At 38.9% G+C, this 19271-nt stretch overlaps 1 long non-coding RNA gene across 1 annotated transcript in view; it reads left to right on the forward strand.

Annotated features, from left to right (window-relative positions):
• Positions 1-18481, forward strand: part of LOC121399045 — a 29935-nt gene extending 11454 nt beyond the window's left edge. Inside the window, exons 2-3 of the long non-coding RNA XR_005964704.1 lie at positions 14980-15091; positions 17901-18481. This is a non-coding gene — a long non-coding RNA (uncharacterized LOC121399045). The remainder of the gene's footprint in view (positions 1-14979; positions 15092-17900) is intronic.
• The last annotated feature ends 790 nt before the right edge of the window (positions 18482-19271 follow it).

Genomic DNA, 19271 nt, shown 5'->3' on the forward strand with positions numbered 1-19271 from the left:
GGCAGGGGCCCCCTTACAAGTTAAAAAAATTTGGGGCCACCAAAAAGAAAATTAATTTTTTTTTTTTAAAAAAAAAACAAAAAAAAAAAACAATGGTGGCAAGGGGCCCCTTACGAGTTAAAAAAAAAATTGGGGCCCCAAAAAAAAAGTTTTAAAAAAAAGATTGGTGGCAGGAGCCTATAGAATATTAAAATAATACATTGGTGGCCAGGGGATTAAAAAAAAAAAAAAAACACAAACTGGTGTTCAGTAGGATTGAACTCATGGCTTCAGTACTTCAACTTCGCCTCCTTTCGTGACTTTGGGTCTTTTCACCGCTTCAGGACTTCAATTTCGGCTGTTTTCGTGACTTCGGGTCTTTGCGCTGCTTCAGGACTTCGGCTGTTTTCGTGACTTCGGGTCTTTTCGGCGCATCGGCTTCGGCTTTTCGGCACTTCCGCATTCGGCACGCAAGAGGCAAGACGTACGGCTCGGGCGCTCGGAAGGGGGGCCCGGTTCTTCAAAAAATGCAGCGCTGCCGGGCCCCCCTTCATGCCCGGGCCCGGTACGCTTGTCCCCCCTGTCCCCCCCTGATGGCGGCCCTGGTTCCAGGGGTACCCAGGGCACAAATAAGCAGTCACCCCAAATCTCCCCCTAACTGGCCTTCAGACTGGGCCCCCTTAGCTCATAACAAGGTTACAGATATATAGAGACATTGGAGTATAGCGATAACCCATTTGTTACAAGTAGTAACAGTTCTGTAAGTAGTAAGAGTTCTGAAAGTCACCCTGACTTGTAGAAAATCAAACAAACATTCAATTCATTCTATCTGCTTTCATTCTGTCTGTGTGTGTGTACAAGCAGGCAATGATATATTGATTTTTTTATTAGATTTAGGCAGACTGTAAAGAGAAAAAACAAAGATAACAATAATGCGGCTGATATTCATACTGAACCTTTAAACCAGAGATTCAGTTATCAATTCACCAAAAAGAAAATGATCCATGAAGTTAATGGAATATCAAGTTGGTTGTATAAGAAATCATGCAGTGAGATATAGGCCCATAGAGAGACTGGCAGACTGTCATAGAAAAATAATAATAATCTTAGGGTAAGGCCACACTGGGCGTTTTGGGGAGATTTGGTCGCCTGGCGACTAATCACCTCGTTTTTGTGATGACCAATCAACCCAAACGCCTTCCCTCACTCTGCGCCGGCTTAAAATGAAAAAACGCTGGCACTAATCACACGTGGTGGTTCGTTTCCGAAGTTGCCTCACGAGGAAACTTTGGGCTACTTCGGAAAACGAATCGCCGCGTGTGATTAGAGCTTGCGTTTCTTTATTTTAGCCAGCGCAGAGTGAGGGAAGGCGTTTGGGGAGATTGGTCGCCGGAAAAACGAGGCGATTAGTCCCCAGGCGACTGAATCTCCCCAAAACGCACAATGTTGCCTCACCCTTAAAGTCACAGTAAAACCATCTGTAAAGACTTACATTTGTAGTTTGAGCAACTGTTGCCTGCTTTAACTGGATCAGTGAAGGCAAATGAACTAAAGTAATGTAACAATTACGATCGTTCCTGCTACCACTGGTTCATTTTCAATACAGACTTTTAAATTTCAAATTTCGAGCTATTTTTAGGGGCCGATTCACTAACTTTGAGTGAAGGATTCGAAGTTAAAAAACTTCGAATTTCGAAGTTTTTTTTGGGCTACTTCGACCATCGAATGGGCTACTTCGACCTTCGACTACGACTATCGAAGGATTCAAAGTAAAAATCGTTCGACTATTCGACCATTCGATAGTCGAAGTACTGTCTCTTTAAAAAAACTTCAACCCCCTAGTTCGCCATCTAAAAGCTACCGAAGTCAATGTTAGCCTATGGGGAAGGTCCCCATAGGCTTGCCTAACTTTTTTCGATCAAAGGATATTCCTTCGATCGTTGGATTAAAATCCTTCGAATCGTTCGATTCAAAGGATTTTATCGTTCGATCGAATGAATTATCCTTCGATCGTTCGATCGAACTATCTGCACTAAATCCTTCGATATTCGAAGTCGAAGGATTTTAATTCCTAGTCGAATATCGAGGGTTAATTAACCCTCGATATTCGACCCATAGTGAAATGGCCCCTTAGTGTAGTTCGGCTAGGGAATAGTCCAATTTGAATCGAATTTGAACAAAAATGTAAAATTTTGAATATCGAAATTCATCATGTTCTTTCTCTTTAAAAACTACTATTCGCCATCTCAGACCTGCCGAATTGCTGTTTTTAGCCTATGGGGGACTTCGTAGAACCTATTTGGAGTCATCTGGTGATCTTTGAAAAATCCAAGTTTTTTTTTTTGAAAATACTTCGATTTGATCGAATATGATTCTAATTCTAATTGAACGATCGAATACAGCCTATTCACTCGAAGTTAAAAAATTTAATTTTTTTAATAAATTTCAGTTAGTATTTTTTTATTTGAATTTCGAGGTGATGGGAGTTTAAAAAATCCCATCACCTCTAAATTCGATCCTTGATAAATCTGCCACTTAAAGGCACATTTATCAAGAGTCGAATTTCAAATTCAAGTTTTTTTAAACTCCCATGAACTTGAAATTCAACATATCGAAATTCATTATTAAAATCACATTTTTTAAACTTGGGTGAATAGGATAGACCCGAAAACTGGAATCCAATTGGAATCAAGTTTTTTTCTCCAAACAAAAACTCGAATGTCAGGAAGGTTGCAAATAACACAGAATTGATCCCTGGACGTCTCCCATTGGTTAAAACAGCAATTCGGCAGGTCAGGTTTTAGGTGTCGAATAGTGGAATTCCAGTTCTTAAAGGGCTAAATCTCGAAAATCCAATTTGAATGTTTGAAAAAATTCAAAATGAATTTTAACAATTCCCTAGTGGAACCTAACAGTTTTTGACTGTCGCTCAGGCGAACCATCGCTACTCCGCAAATTCACTAAAGTATGAATTTTTCCGTTTTTTTTACCGCTTTTGCCAGAGTTTTCTTCTCCACCTTAGACCTGATGAACTGATAAGATGAAGCTACATCCTCCTCAATCTTATATCAGTGACATCATATCCTGTATGCCGAAAACCATTTGCACCAACATCTCTAATAAAGACATATATATGACCTATATGTAGTGATGGGCGAATAAATTCGTCTGGCACGGATTCGCAGCAAATTTCCACGTTTTTACGTGAAAACATTCGATTTGCTCGATTTTTTAGTGAAACCGTTCGAATTGCTCGATTTTTTAGTGAAATCGTTGAATGGCTCAATTTTAGTGAAGACATTCGAATTGCTAGATTTTTAATTAAAAACGTTCGAATTGCACGATTTTTTCATCAAAATTTTCAATTTCACAATTTTTTTTGCGTGAAAACGTTCGAATTTCACAATTTTTTCGTGAACTTTCCGATTTCATGATTTTTCACAAATTTTTCGCGTTTTGCAAAGCAAAACGGGTGAAATTCACCCATCACTACCTATATGTACCCCCCCTATTCAAATTGAACTTAGCGCACGTGTGTTAACTAAGTTTTGCTAGGCAGAAACGAACGTTAGGGAAAGATCGCTATGATCACTAGGGATGTAGCGAACTGTTCTGCGGCGAACTAGTTCGCGCGAACTTCGACCGTTCGCGTCCGCCGAATGTTCGCGAACGTTTGGGAACGTTCGCATTTTGAGTTCGCGTTCGATTCGAATACAAATCGTTCAACCATTCGACCATTCGAATTCCTTAGACCGCTAAAAATCGAACGATTTCCATTCGTTCGAATGATTGTAAGCATTCGATCGAATGAAAAGCATTCGATCGAATGGCTTCGATCGTTCGATTCGAATGAAAATCCTTCGATCGAACGATTAAAATCCTTCGATCGTTCGAATCGAACAATTTTAGCGGGTGTTCGAAGTTCGCGAACTGTCCGCGAACGTTCGCATTTTTTGCCGGTGTTCGCGAACGGCGTTCGCGAACACCAAATCGGCAGTTCGCTACATCCCTAATGATCACGCTGATGAATTTACGTTAGGGAAACTTGGCCTGCAGAAGTTTTAAGTAAATTAGCGTAGTGGTAGCGAATTAGCAGCTGGTGGAGTCACACGAAGTGTGGCAAAGCCTTTGCCTTCGCAGGGGAAAATTCGCCCTTTAGTGAATTTGCCCGAATGTATCCCCCATGTTGGTGACACTTGTCCACCAAGCTTCCATGCCAACATCCCAGGTGGGGCAGATTTATCAAGGGTCGAATTTTGAATAAAAAAACCTCCAAAATTGAAATAAAAAAAGACCAACCAAAATATATTAAAAAATAATCAATAGGCTGTTTTCAATCGAATAGTACGAATCAAAGTAATATCGTATTCAATTGAATTCGATTCTAAGTTGTTTTAAAAAAAAAACCTCCTATTTTTCAAAGACTCCAAATAGGTTCTAGGAGGTCCCCCATAGGCTAAAACAGAAAATTGGCAGGTTGGCGAATGGTCAAATTTGAATTTGTTGAAGTTGAATTTGAAGACAGTACATTTTTTCAAATTCAAATCAAATTTGGACTATTCCCTAGTTGAACTACACAAAAAAATAGCTTGAAATTAGAATTTTTACATCGACCCTTGACATATCTGCCCCTTACTATCCTTTTCCTCCAGATATTGGTGACATTACAGTAACCTGGTAGGATGTTAACTCTTTAAGTAACTCAACAACGGCACCTCTATAGATACTTGTAGCTCTAATTTACCATCTCCACTGTGTCATAGTGATATCATGGATGATGTCATTGTGATGTCACAACCATAGCAAATTCTCAATCAGACTAAAGCTGTAGGACAGACAGAGCAACCATGATCTCTGGAGAAACATTCGTTAATTTTAAAATGTTCTTGGAAAAGAATGGGAATTTCTAGCCCTGACCATTCCCTTCACATATCTCAGTCCACTTAAGAGGTTAAACCCTTCCTCTGTCGCACACTGAACATGAAAACCATTGTCTGCCTCAGTAACCCAATCACTTACAATAATTACCATTTTCAGGAAGCTTTTGATGACTAAACAAAAAAAATGCAAACTTATTTGCCTGGGGCTTAGGAAAAATCTCCATTCCACCTACCGTGCACGCTGAAGGGCCACATTCATGGGAGATAATAGAAGTGAAGTGATGGAACTTTTTGCATTTTATTACAGGTATTATTTGTCTCTTTAAAGGGATACTGTTTCTTTTGTTAATCACATCTTAAAGGTCATGCGCTATCATGGCGAGACTGTATGTAATATTATTATTACATCAATGTTCTTATTAAATAGATTGTAATGCAATAATATTAGTGTTACATGTAGGGGGTTATTTATTAAACTCCGAATGTAGATTTTCACAAAAAATTCAGGTTTTTTTTCACAAAAAAAATCAGAATTTTCGCGGTTTATTATACACCGAGGCTGAAAAAAATCAGAATCCGAAAATCCGCCACCTCCAAGGTTCTGTTGAAGTCAATGGAAAAGGTCCAATTTCAAATCCCGTCTGCACAGATTTTTGGGCAAAAATCTAAAAATATGTGCGTTTCAGGCGAAAAAACTAAGAAATTAAATTTTTTGGAACAAAAACCTTAAAAATTTTAGTTTTTTGCTGGAAGTACATAAACTGGTTCAAATCCAAGTCATTTCCTTGCTGGGCCAAATTGGGCTAATCGAATCTTTAGATCATCCATTGGGGCCAATGGAGGCGGGATTTTAAAACCTGGCAATTGATATCTGGCTGATTTCAGGCCAGATATCATTCAGGCAGGACCGTTGATAGCCACTATACATCGGCTAATAAGCTGCCTCCTTTACTTGCACAAGAACAATTTATATAAATGAGCTCCAGCAATAATATCCTTATCTGTCTCCCCTGGCACTTTAAGGGCTTGGGGGAAATTTACGCCCTCGGAAAGGCTTCGCCACACTTTGCGCAACTTCATCAGTCTTTAATTATTCATCAAAATGCGAAGTTTCGCCAGCCAAAATTCATCAGTGCATGCATTTCAAAGCAAACATTCACTAGTGTTACTTTCTTCCTAGCGAAACTTTGTTAACACACATTGGGGGTTATTTACTAAACGCTGAATGCAAAAATCATGAAAAATTCTGGATTTTTTTTTTATAAAATCACAAATTTTACGGAATTTATTAAACCCTGAGGATGGAAGAGTCCAAATCAGAAAATCCGTTTGATTGATAACCCCCTTACACTTCAATTTGAATAGGGTGGGTACATAGAGGTCAGATATACGTCTTTATTAGAGATGTTGCCACTTATTATTACATATGTCCAAGGAAGCAAAATTATGACAAAAGAGATCCTCTAATGTTCTAGACATGAGCCCACCCTAAATCAAATGGGCATGAAATGGTTAAAAAATAAAAAATAAATCAAAAATAAATATATATTTAACAATTACTTTTAAAAATAATCACACTTTAAAGTATAAAACAAAACGCCAGTGTTTTGTCTTTTTTATGACTTTTTGGCACACAGGATATGATGTCACTGACATGAGATTGAGGAGGATGTAGCTTCGTCTTATCAGACTCTGGCGAAAAGTTTAACGTAGTGTAAAGTTCGCATTTTGATGAATTTGCCTGAGGGAAAATTCACCTGGCAAAAGGGTGTAAAACTCATTTGCGCTGAGCTCTGTCGCTAGTGAATTGTCCTCTACGCCTTTTAGTAAACTGGTGATGTCCCTGTGGATTATCATTTTGGATAATTTTTGCTAGCGACGGCCACTTCGCCCTTTAGTAAATCTGCCCCCATGAGTCGGAGTTGAGAGTCTGCCTGACTTTATTCTGCTGTAAGTAGGGTTGCCGCCTTTTCTGGAAAAAAAAATACCGGCCTTCCTATATATTTATCTTTTTTCCCTATTAATAACATTGGGATCAGCCATAATTTTTTCTAGCCAGGCCGGTAAAATACCAGCCAGGTGGCAAACCTAGAAGCCTCCATCTGTGAATGCGAGCTGACACATACAGCCTCTATACAGGTCACCAAATGAGCGGATCACTTCCCTATATGCCCATCTTGAGGATCAATAAACCAATGCCCAATCGACATCTGGATAATTTTCAGCCAGATATCGGTCGGGAAAGTCCATCGGAGGGCCCGATACACTGGCCAATAAACTGCTGACTTGGTATGTTGGTAGCTTATATCGGCCCGTGTATGGCCTCCTGTAGAACTGACACTTAGGGGCCGATTCACCACGGGTCGAATATCGAGGGTTAATTAACCCTCGATATTCGACTGGGAATTAAATACTAAATATCGAAGTCGAAGGATTTTAGTGCAAATAGTGCGATCGAACGATCGGAGGAATAATCCTTCGATCGAACGATTAAATACTTCGAACGATTCGAAGGATTTAAATCCAAAAAAACTTAGTAAAGCCTATGGGGACCTACCCCATAGGCTAACATTGAGTTCGGTAGCTTTTAGATGGCGAACTAGGGGGTCGAAGTTTTTTCTTAAAGAGACAGTACTTCGATTATCAAATAGTCGAACGATTTTTAGTTCGAATACTTCGATTCGAAGTCGTAGTCGAAGGTCGAAGTAGCCCATTCGATGGTCAAAGTAGTCCAAAAAACACTTAGCAATTCAAAGTTTTTTTACTTCGAATCCTTCACTTTAAGTTAGGGAATCGGCCCCTTAAAGCTTGCCTGCCTTTTTTTTTGCTGTAGGGGGTTATTTATTAAAGTACGAATGCCAAAAACGAAATATAAAACTATAAAATCCGAATTTTAATGGAAAAAAACGTAGAATTTTTAGATTTATTAAACCCAGAGGATGGAAAAAGTTTGAATCTGAAAATCCGGCATCTCAGACCTACCCCCTTTCCTATTTGGAAGTTTCTGTGCAGGAATTAGCCTGAAAATCAGGCTATTTTGGACTTTTTTGGGCAAATTTTTCCCGAATTTGGGAAAAAGGCTGAAAAAAATCATGCAATTTGGGAAAAAACTTGTACGATTCGTATTTTCGCTCGATTTTTTCCGTGTTTGTCCCTGATCCGATTACATTGTGCTTTCTTATTAATAAATAAGTTCTAATCGTAGATTCTAGTTTGGTCTGACTTTTTTTATATTGAACTAGTCTGAAAAACTTGGATTTTGATAAATAAAGCCCATAAATTGAAAATGGATTTTTATTGTAAGACACATTTTTCTAATAACGAATAAGAGACCTCCCTGTTGGTACCAATAAATGCAGCCCCCTCCATGCAAATAAAAAGACACGTTATTACGTTTTTTAGCAGGACTTTACACAACATTAAAGATTGTTTGCCATTTTAATGACAGTATCTCTTTCACTCCAACCTTGTGTAAACACCCGTCCTGTGTATCCAAGGGGCAGCACTAAAGCTAAATAGTCCATCAATTAACATAACCTTGAGTGCCATTTTCAGCTGTAATCTGAGCACATGAATTCTACAGGATCCAGAAACAGGAGCGAGCCGTCAAACAAAAAGCCTTCTGGAATGGAGATCAGTCAAAACCTTGATATATTTTACCATACAATGGGCAAGTTCTAAAGGCTCCCCCACAGCCCTGCTTGCTTTTCATTTACTTGGAAATGACGACATGTTATCAGCCCATCAGGAGATAGGGAAAAAGGTAGAAAAAAACAAAAAAAAAACGTTCTCCAAATTGAGGAGACTCTTAAAATTCCTTTTAAAAGATTTGATCCACCAGAACTGCACAAATTCATATTTTTTTTTTCCTTATTTGTTGAATTGTTTAAATAACTAACCAAATCTCACTATGACCACCTACCATATGTGTCCCCTTAACACAAAGGTATAATTCACTTGATAAATTTGAACAATGTGTTCCGTCAGATAGATATTACTTATATTATCATTAAGCAAAGAGTAATTTGTTCATCTAGACATGAATTTTCAAATTTCAAGTTATTTTTTGTGCACTTCGACTAGGGAATAGTCCAAATTCGATTTGAATTTGAAAAATATTTGAAAATTCGAATATTGAAATTTATCATGTACTGTCTCTTTAAAAATTCGACTTTGACCATTCGCCATCTAAAACCTGCCGAATTGCTGTTTTAGCCTATGAGGGACCTCCTAGAACCCATTTGGACTTCAAAAAAAATCAACTTTTTTGGGAAAAACTTCCATCGAATGTGATATTCCTTCGATTCGTACGATCCGAATACGGACCTATTCGATCAAAAACGGACCTATCTGACCAAAAAATACCTTCGACTTAATTTCGGTTGGTCTTTTGGAATTTGAATTTCGAAGCTTTTTCAATTCGAAATTCAACCCTTGACAAATACGCCCCTTTATTTAGAGGTAAACATATAAACAACCAAATAACCATTGTTTATTTACAATACTGATTCATATAATAAGTAGGAACAGAATATAAATATATATATATATATATATATATATATATATATATATATATATATATATATATATATATATATATATACACACAGACATGGGACCTGAATTCCAGAATACTCAGGACCTGGGGTTTTCTGGATAACAGATCTTTCCATAATTTGGATCTCCATACCTTAAGTCTATTAGAAAATCATGTAAACATGAAATAAACCCAATAGGCTGGTTTTGCTTCCAATAAAGATTAATTATATCTTAGTTGGGATCAAGTACAAGCTACTGTTTTATCATTACAGAGAAATAGGAAATCACTTTTAAACATTTGATGAGTCTATGGGAGACGGCCTTTCTGTAATTCAGACCTTTCTGGATAATGGGTTTCTGGATAATGGATGCCATACTTGTAACGGTAAAAAAAGCTTTTTTGTTTCCCAGATTCCCTTGACCCATATCTTTTGTTTAGAAATATTTATTTTAATAATTATTATGGGTTAAGGTAATAATACGTATAATATATACGTGTGTGTGTGTAGATGCATAGATATTATATCTTTGAAGCTGTCTGTCTATCTTATCTATCTATTTAGATATAAATAAAAAGAGAAAGCACAGAAGAGATACAGGTATAATAGATAGACAGATTCACATAAATAAATTGCATGCTATCTGTCACCCATAGCATTCTGGGTAAGTGCAAAGATGTAAGAGGAGATGGGATCATGTAGCAGACCCCAAGATGAATGTTTATGGCCCACCTCACTCAGATACAAATAAATCAGACCTTTTGTAAATGCAGTAAAACTATTGTTTAGTCTGATTGTTTCATACCTCAGAGCTGGGATTTTCTGTGTTTCAGGCTTATTGCAGCAATAAACTGTCTAGACAGCAATTAACAAAAGTGTTTTCTTTTTAGCTGTTTGATGTCTTATGGAAGGGGGGAGATTGGCTATTTGCCTATTCACTTCTGTACACACAGATACACAAATATACATGAATGCACCCTGTGTAGTCACATACACTCACATACTGATTGTTAGAAAGCAAGTACTGTATGTTTTAGCAATAGAACTATGTCTGGCAAATATAGGTGGTGCTAGGCAAGTAATATGCATGACATAAGAATAATGGCATTGCCCTGCCATGTATATAAATGCAAATATACAGAGAAGGAATGTTCTGGGCACACAATAAGCTATACCCTCATACTGTACCGTCTAAGGCAGTGATCCCCAACCAGTAGCTCGTGAGCAACATGTTGCTCTCCAACCCCTTGGATGTTGCTCCCAGTGGCCTCAAAGCAGGGGCTTATTTTTGAATTCCTGGCTTGGAGGCAAGTTTTGGTTGCATAAAACCAGTTGTACTGCCAAACCAAGCCTCAATATAGGTTGACAATACACATGGGGCTACCAAATGGCCAATCACAGCACTTATTTGGCACCCCAAGAACATTTTTCATGCTAGTGTTGCTCCCCAACTCCTTTTAATTCTGAATGTTGCTCACGGGTTCAAAAGGTTGGGGATCCCTGGTCTAAGGGAATCAATATGGCACCTCCTTCCCATATGTATAAATACAAATATACAGAGAAGGAATGTTCTGGGCACACAATAAGCTATACCCTCATACTGTACTGTCTAAGGGAAACAACATGGCACTTCCTTCCCATATGAATAAATACAAATGTACAGAGAAGGAATGTTCTGGGCTCACAATAAGCTTTACCCTCATACTGTACTGTCTAAGTGAAACAATATGTCACCTCCTTCCCATATGTATAAATACAAATATACAGAGAAGGAATGTTCTGGGCACACAATAAGCTGTACCCTCATACTGTACTGTCTAAGGGAAACAACATGGCTCCTCCTTCCCATATGAATAAATACAAATGTACAGAGAAGGAATGTTCTGGGCACACAATAAGCTATACCCTTATACTGTACTGTCTAAGGGAAACAATACGACACCTCCTTCCCATATGGATAAATACAAATATACAGAGAAGGAATGTTCTGGGCACACAAATACCTATACCCTCATATTTTACATATGGCACCTCAATCCCATATGTATAAATACAAATATACAGAGAAGGAATGTTCTGGGCACACAATAAGCTATACCCTCATACTGTACTGTCTAAGGAATCAATATGGCACCTCCTTCCCATATGTATAAATACAAATATACAGAGAAGGAATGTTCTGGGCTCACAATAAACTTTAGCCTCATACTGTACTGTCTAAGGGAAACAACATGGCACCTCCATCCCATATGTATAAATACAAATATACAGAGAAGGAATGTTCTGGGCACACAATAAGCTATACCCTCATACTGTACTGTCTAAGGAATCAATATGGCACCTCCTTCCCATATGTATAAATACAAATATACAGAGAAGGAATGTTCTGGGCACACAATAAGCTATACCCTCATACTGTACTGTCTAAGGGAATCAATATGGCACCTCCTTCCCATATGTATAAATACAAATATACAGAGAAGGAATGTCCTGGGCACACAATAAGCTATACCCTCATACTGTACTGTCCAAGGGAAATAATATGGCAACTCCAAGCCATACATAATTAGAAATATACAGCAAAGGAATGTTCTGGGCACACAGTAAGCACAATAATAGACATACAGTTTTTGATGGAACAACATGACCCCCTGTGCAAATGTCCCTGTAAAAGAATAGGTCTGTCCAGCTGAAAGCTTTCATGGTATGATGGGAAGCAGCTCTGATTCCTAATCCTTTATGGGTGCACTTTAACCAGCATCACAACATAAACCTTAAGCACACACAGAGCTGTTTCAGTTCCCATGTGCTTGAATCTCAGCCCCATGTTAGTTGTTTATTCCAAGCCATAGTTCTGCCCCCCTCCCTTCCGCCTATGAATCCTTCTCACCACATTAAAGAATCCAGGCCTTGATGATGTTGCAGCTTTTCCAGTTGTCCCGGTGACAGGGCACTGGAAGTCCATTCACACATAGAACTAAGGACAAAAACCATAAAAAGGCCTGTATTGTACTTTCAAAGTTTACTCCTACCCATCTGTGCTGAACTGTTCACTTGCCTTGCACAATTTCCATACAGAAGGGGAGATATTAATTCCCAGTAAAAAGAAGAAACAGAAAAATACTTAATGGGCCCAAGTAAAAAACAAAAAAAAAACAAAAACAAAAAAAAATATATATATTTATATTTAAAATTTTATTTCAGCAATTGTAAAAATGATAAAAAAATGTAATAGGAAAACAATTACATTTGAATATGAGAGTTAAATCAAAAAACTTTGTAGTTATAATTTATTTAATTTACAATTAGAAAGGCAATGTATGTAAGAGAAAATATAATTTGGTTTATTAGAAAATTAAAAATAATTACCAGACAATATCACAGTATCAGAATGTATACATCTGTACATTATACTATATTAGAATAGAATACATCTATACATTAGAATAAACGTATAGTACCCCAGATTTGTACATTTGAACAGATATACTGTCGTTACATACTATATGGATATTGATGGGGCTGGTAGGCAGCCATACACTCACAGATGAAAGTTTCATGTAATTTTATCTGTGCGTGAGTAATGGTATGGGACCTGTAATCCAGAATGCTCGGGACCTGGGGTTTATGAATAACGTATCTTTCCGTAATTTGGATCTTCATTCATGAATATCACGGAAACATAAAATAAACCCTATAAGCTGGTTTTACTTCCAATAAAGATGAATTATATCTCGCAAATTTACCTTTTTATTATTAGATAGAAAAAAGGAAATCATTTTTAAAATTTTGGATTATTTGGATAAAAATGGAGTCTATGGGAGATGGCCTTTCTATGACTGGATAACGGGTGTCAATGGATCTCATACCTGTACAGCAGACCAGCTCCACAGTGGAGCAGAAATACAGTAGTTAAGATATACAGCTTTACAGAAGAAGAGATATATAATAATGAAGCTATAGATTAGACCGCCACATGTACCATTAGCCTTATACAGTAACAAAGCTATACAGTATAACAGATGTACAGCAAAGCAGATATACAGTAGTTAAGGCATACAGTAATACAACTGTACAGATAAACAGATATACAGTAGAAAAGCTATACAGTATAGCTATATAGCAGAACAGCAGTGCAGTAGAGCAGCTATACAGTCGCTAAGACTCCCCAACCTTTTTTACCTGTGAGCCACATTCAAATGTAAAAAAAGAGTTGGGGAGCAACACAAACATGAAAAAGTCCCTTGGGGTGCCAAATAAGGGCTGTGATTGGCTATTTGGTAACCCCTATGTGGACTGGCATCCTACAGGAGGATCTACTATACCTAGTTTTTATGCAATTAAAACTTGCTTTCAAGCTTGGAATTCAAAAATAGCACCTGCTTTGAGGACTCTGAGAGCAACATCGAAAGGGTTGAAGAGCAACATGTTGCTCATGAACTACTCTCTGGGAAGGGAGTGTGACTGTGGGATAGCAGGTATAGTAGGGAGAGATGGTGCCTATAGTAACAGTGGGGTAATAGTCTCTGGGAAGGGAGTGTGACTGTGGGATAGCAGGTATAGTAGGGAGAGATGGTGCCTATAGTAACAGTGGATAATAGTCTCTGGGAAGGGAGTGTGACTGTGGGATAGCAGGTATAGTAGGGAGAGATGGTGTCTATAGTAACAGTGGATAATAGTCTCTAGGAAGGGAGTGTGACTGTGGGATAGCAGGTATAGTAGGGAGAGATGGTGTCTATAGTAACAGTGGATAATAGTCTCTGGGAAGGGAGTGTGACTGTAGGATAGCAGGTATAGTAGGGAGAGATGGTGCCTATAGTAACAGTGGGATAATAGTCTCTGGGAAGGGAGTGTGACTGTGGGATAGCAGGTATAGTAGGGAGAGATGGTGCCTATAGTAACAGTGGATAATAGTCTCTGGGAAGGGAGTGTGACTGTGGGATAGCAGGTATAGTAGGGAGAGATGGTGCCTATAGTAACAGTGGGGAAATAGTCTCTGGGAAGGGAGTGTGACTGTGGGACAGAAAGAGGCACAAAGCATGGCTTGCCCTTGACCTCTCCATTACTAAAAAGATCTTCACTCCCATGTTAAGGTAATAACAATATACAATTCATTTCTTGGGGTTCTTGTGTTATCATGGCCTTTGCACCATAGGAAGTGATTACTTTACCAACATTTTCTTTTTCCATCTTCCCATCCCACAATTGTCACAGGAAATATGCCTTTATCCTGTTATATCATGAAAGCCACAGAGCAGATTAAACTCGGATTAGGAATTGCATGGAAAATGCTTTTCTAAGGCTCCATTGGAGTTTTATGACTTTGGAAACTTGACCTGTGACCCCAGTTTCTATGATGACACAAAACTCTTTAGAAAACTGTGACAGATAGTATTATACCCTCTCGCAAGTATCCCTAATCCTATATATCACCCTGTTATGGTGCAAAGAGGCACCGCAAGCTTTTCATTGAAAAATCTGCAACATTGAATATGCAATTAGTGGACTTGACTACCCAATGACTAAATGAATTAATCAGAATTTTCACTATAAGTTTTGATCTTTTTTTTTCATTTTAGACAATATTAAAAGGCTAATGTACCGCAAGTCTGAGGAACTAGTTGCAGACAGAGGGTATAGCGCAACTACACACCCCTTTCCATAAATCCAGTTGAGCAAGGACTTTATTTGGTAAGTATTGTATAGGGTCACTAACCAACTTGCTAAACCCCTTTTATGATCAATGCAATACGACTGTATACATGTGTTTCCACTTTGCAAGGGACTGCTGTTTACAATGGGGATCAGATAGGATCTGTGCAGCCACTGGGTCAGAATGTTCTGTTATACAGATAGCTAGAATCTCAGCTGCCATAAAGCAGGACAGGACTGCTGCTTACAATGGGGATCAGATAGGATCTGTGCAACCACTGGGACAGAATGTTCTGTTATACAGATAGCTAGAATCTCAGCCATAAAGCAGGACACGACTGCTGCTTACAATGGGGATCAGATAGGATCTGTGCAACCACTGGGACAGAATGTTCTGTTATACAGATAGCTAGAATATCAGCTGCCATAAAGCAGGGCAGGACTGCTGCTTACAATGGGGATCAGATAAGATCTGTGCAGCCACTGGGACAGAATGCTCTGTTATACAGATAGCTAGAATCTCAGCCATAAAGCAGGGCAGGACTGCTGCTTACAATGGGGATCAAATAGGATCTGTGCAGTCACTGGGACAGAATGCTCTCGCTCTGTTATATAAATAGCTAAAATCTCAGCCATAAAGCAAGGCAGGACTGCTGCTTACAATAGGGATGAGATAGGATCTGTGCAGCCACTGGGACAGAATGCTCTGTTATACAGATAGCTAGAACCTCAGCCATAAAGCAGGACAGGACTGCTGCTTACAATGGGGATCAGATAGGAATTGTGCCACTATGACAGAATGCTCTGTGGATAGTTAGAATTGCAGCCATAAAGCAAGGCAGGACTGATGCTCACAGTGGATGGCTCAAAACAAGTACGTGTTTATTTATTTTTTCGACAGCAGTTTCCCTTTAATTACAAGTATAATAATGTAAATACGATAATTTGGTGTAGCATGGAAGGACACTGGTAGCTTAGTGGTATTGTTTATGAACCAATTAAATACAGTAGGGTTAAACTGGGAATGGCCCTTGCTTTCATGACTGCTGAGCCTTAACATATGGGCAGCTATGTGCCACAGAATTCACTTTATAGCTCTTCCTTTGGGGAGTTTACAAGCAATCGTCTTGAAGTTTTAATGGTTGCTTTGGTGATTAATCCGCTCTTGAGAGTCAGTGCTATTTGGAAGGAATCAGTTCCCTGGCCCTTTGCTGTCTTTTATTATAAAAACCTTTAATCTTCCTTACAAGATTGCCCCCATCTACCATAAATAACCTCATTATATGGCCACACAAAGAAAATTGTAAGAGTTCTCATGTACGCCTCTGCCTTCAAATAACACTTTTATGGGCCGTTCCATAGTTTACAGCTGGACTATGTAAAATAGCACGTCATTTTTTACTTAAAAAAGATTATATGTGTTCATCCTAAAACATATATTTATATATCTTTTTTTGGGGGGGAGAAAAATCAAGAAACACCAAACACTTCATGACTGTTATCAGTAAACTATATTATACCTAATCACCGCGTAATAAACCTCCTTTGGTGACAGATATAAAAGACACTTTATGGGTCATTTTCATCAAAAATAAAGGCTGTTGTGTAAAATTTAAATTGAGTATTTAACTGTCACAGTAGCACAGATCCTATCTGATCCCCATTGCAAGCAGCAGTCCCTCCCTGCTTTCTGGCTGAGATTTTAGCTATCTGTATAACAGAGCATTCTGTCCCAGTGGCTGCACAGATCCTATCTGATCCCCATTGTAAGCAGCAGTCCTGTCCTGCTTTATGGCTGAGATTCTAGCTATCTGTATAACAGAACATTCTGTCCCAGTAGCACTTATCCTATCTCATCTGCATTGTAAGCAGCAGTCCTTCCCTGCTTTATGGCTGAGATTCTAGTTATTTGTATAACGGACCATTTTGTCCCAGTGGCTGCACAGATCCTATCTGATCCCCATTGCAAGCAGCAGTCCCTCCCTGCTTTATGGCTGAGATTCTAGCTATCTGTATAACAGAACATTCTGTCCCAGTGGCTGCACAGATCCTATCTGATCCCCATTGTAAGCAGCAGTCCTGTCCTGCTTTATGGCTGAGATTCTAGCTATCTGTATAACAGAACATTCTGTCCCAGTGGCTGCACAGATCCTATCTGATCCCCATTGTAAACAGCAGTCCTGTCCTACTTTATGGCTGAGATTCTAGCTATATGTATAACAGAGCATTTTGTCCCAGTGGCTGCTCAAATCCTATCTGATCACCATTGTAAGCAGCAGTCCCTCCTTGCTTTATGGCTGAGATTCTAGCTATCTGTATAACAGAACATTCTGTCCCAGTAGCACTTATCCTATCTCATCTGCATTGTAAGCAGCAGTCCTTCCCTGCTTTATGGCTGAGATTCTAGTTATTTGTATAACAGAGCATTCTGTCCCAGTGGCTGCACAGATCCTGTCTGATCCTCATTGTAAGCAGCAGTCCTGCCCTGCTTTATGGCAGCTGAGATTCTAGCTATCTGTATAATTGAGCATTGTGTCCCAGTAGCATTAGTTAACAAAACTCACTGGCATGCAGCATTAGACTGGGGCCCCCACATTTACCGTATACTTCTCCACTACAGCGGTGATTGAGGGGAGCAAGATTAGTTTTCAGTGGAGAGCAGGTCTAGTTTGGCGGTGTCCACAGGTTTTTTTCCCATTGACCCAGTTCAACGCTGATGACATACAGTATATCAGGTATATGGGGAATACTAATGTCTTCTGTGCAATCATTTGCAGTATATGTTTATCTAATAGAAATATCACATGGCAAAATCATATTTATTACCCTTTTCTTTGTTCCCCTTTAGCTTCTATAAAGATATTACTGGCTCAGCTGGCTCCTGAGACATTGAACCCCATTCATATAAAGATCAACAGGTAGAATCCTACATAGAAGTACACATGACTGAAAAAGGGAGATATTTATGTACAAATATAATGATCCTGGTGGTTGAATGCACAGGGCAACGGGGAAATGAGAATTAATGCACTTTTCTGCTGTGTTTTAAAGCTAAGATTTATTATTTCGGTGGCAGGAAATTTAAATAAATATGTCATATTGTGTTTTCTCCGCACAATCGGCTGCAGTAATTAGCACAAATAGCTCGTGTTCAGCAATAAGTGAGGAAATGCTTAAATTGTCCGATCAATAGAACATTCTCACAGCCGCGTACTTGGGGAAATACCAGCAAAAACTAATTATCTTCATATGCAGTAACAAAACAGAAAACCTCACAATCCTCCCTCATTAGTGACACTGATTGGAACAGAGAGCAGGCTCAGCCCAAGGCAAGGGGGTAATGCATAAAACTAACGAGGAGGAAATCACCCAGAGCATTAGGGCTAGTCCACACGGGGAGATAGCCACGCGTTTGCGGTCGCGGCAACAAAGCCAGTCGCCGCGACCGGCGCAGGCGACAGTTTTGTATGGGCGCCTATGTAAAAACGCCTGTGCTAACCACACGAGGCGATGCGCTTTTCAACAGTCGCCTGAAAATGCCTGGCGAGGCTTTGTCGCCGCGACCGCAAACGCGTGGCTATCTCCCTGTGTGGAATAGCCCTTACAGGCAACTTACAGTGTAGTGGTGATTTGCAGCCTTCTTTGTATTTAAATCGTATACTGTATATCTCCTATCATTCTCTGTATATTTGTATTTAAATATCTGGGAATTTCCATATTATTTCCTTTAGACAGTACAGTATGAGGTTATAGCTTATTGTGTGCCCAGAACATTCCTTCTCTGTATATTTGTATTCATACATATGGGAAGGAGGTGCGATATTGTTTCCTTTAGACAGTACAGTATGAGGGTATAGCTTATTGTGTGCCCAGAACATTCCTTCTCTGTATATTTGTATTTATACATATGGGAAGGAGGTGCCATATTGTTTCCCTTAGACAGTACAGTATGAGGGTATAGCTTATTGTGTGCCCAGAACATTCCTTCTCTGTATATTTGTATTTATATATATGGGAAGGAGGTGCCATATTATTTCCCTTAGACAGTACAGTATGAGGGTATAGCTTATTATGTGCCCAGAACATTCCTTCTCTGTATATTTGTATTTATACATATGGGAAGGAGGTGCCATATTGATTCCCTTAGACAGTACAATATGAGGGTATAGCTTATTATGTGCCCAGAACAGTCCTTCTCTGTATATTTGTATTTATACAT

Source organism: Xenopus laevis, chromosome 9_10S, assembly GCF_017654675.1.
Source record: "Xenopus laevis strain J_2021 chromosome 9_10S, Xenopus_laevis_v10.1, whole genome shotgun sequence".
NCBI lineage: Eukaryota > Metazoa > Chordata > Amphibia > Anura > Pipidae > Xenopus > Xenopus laevis.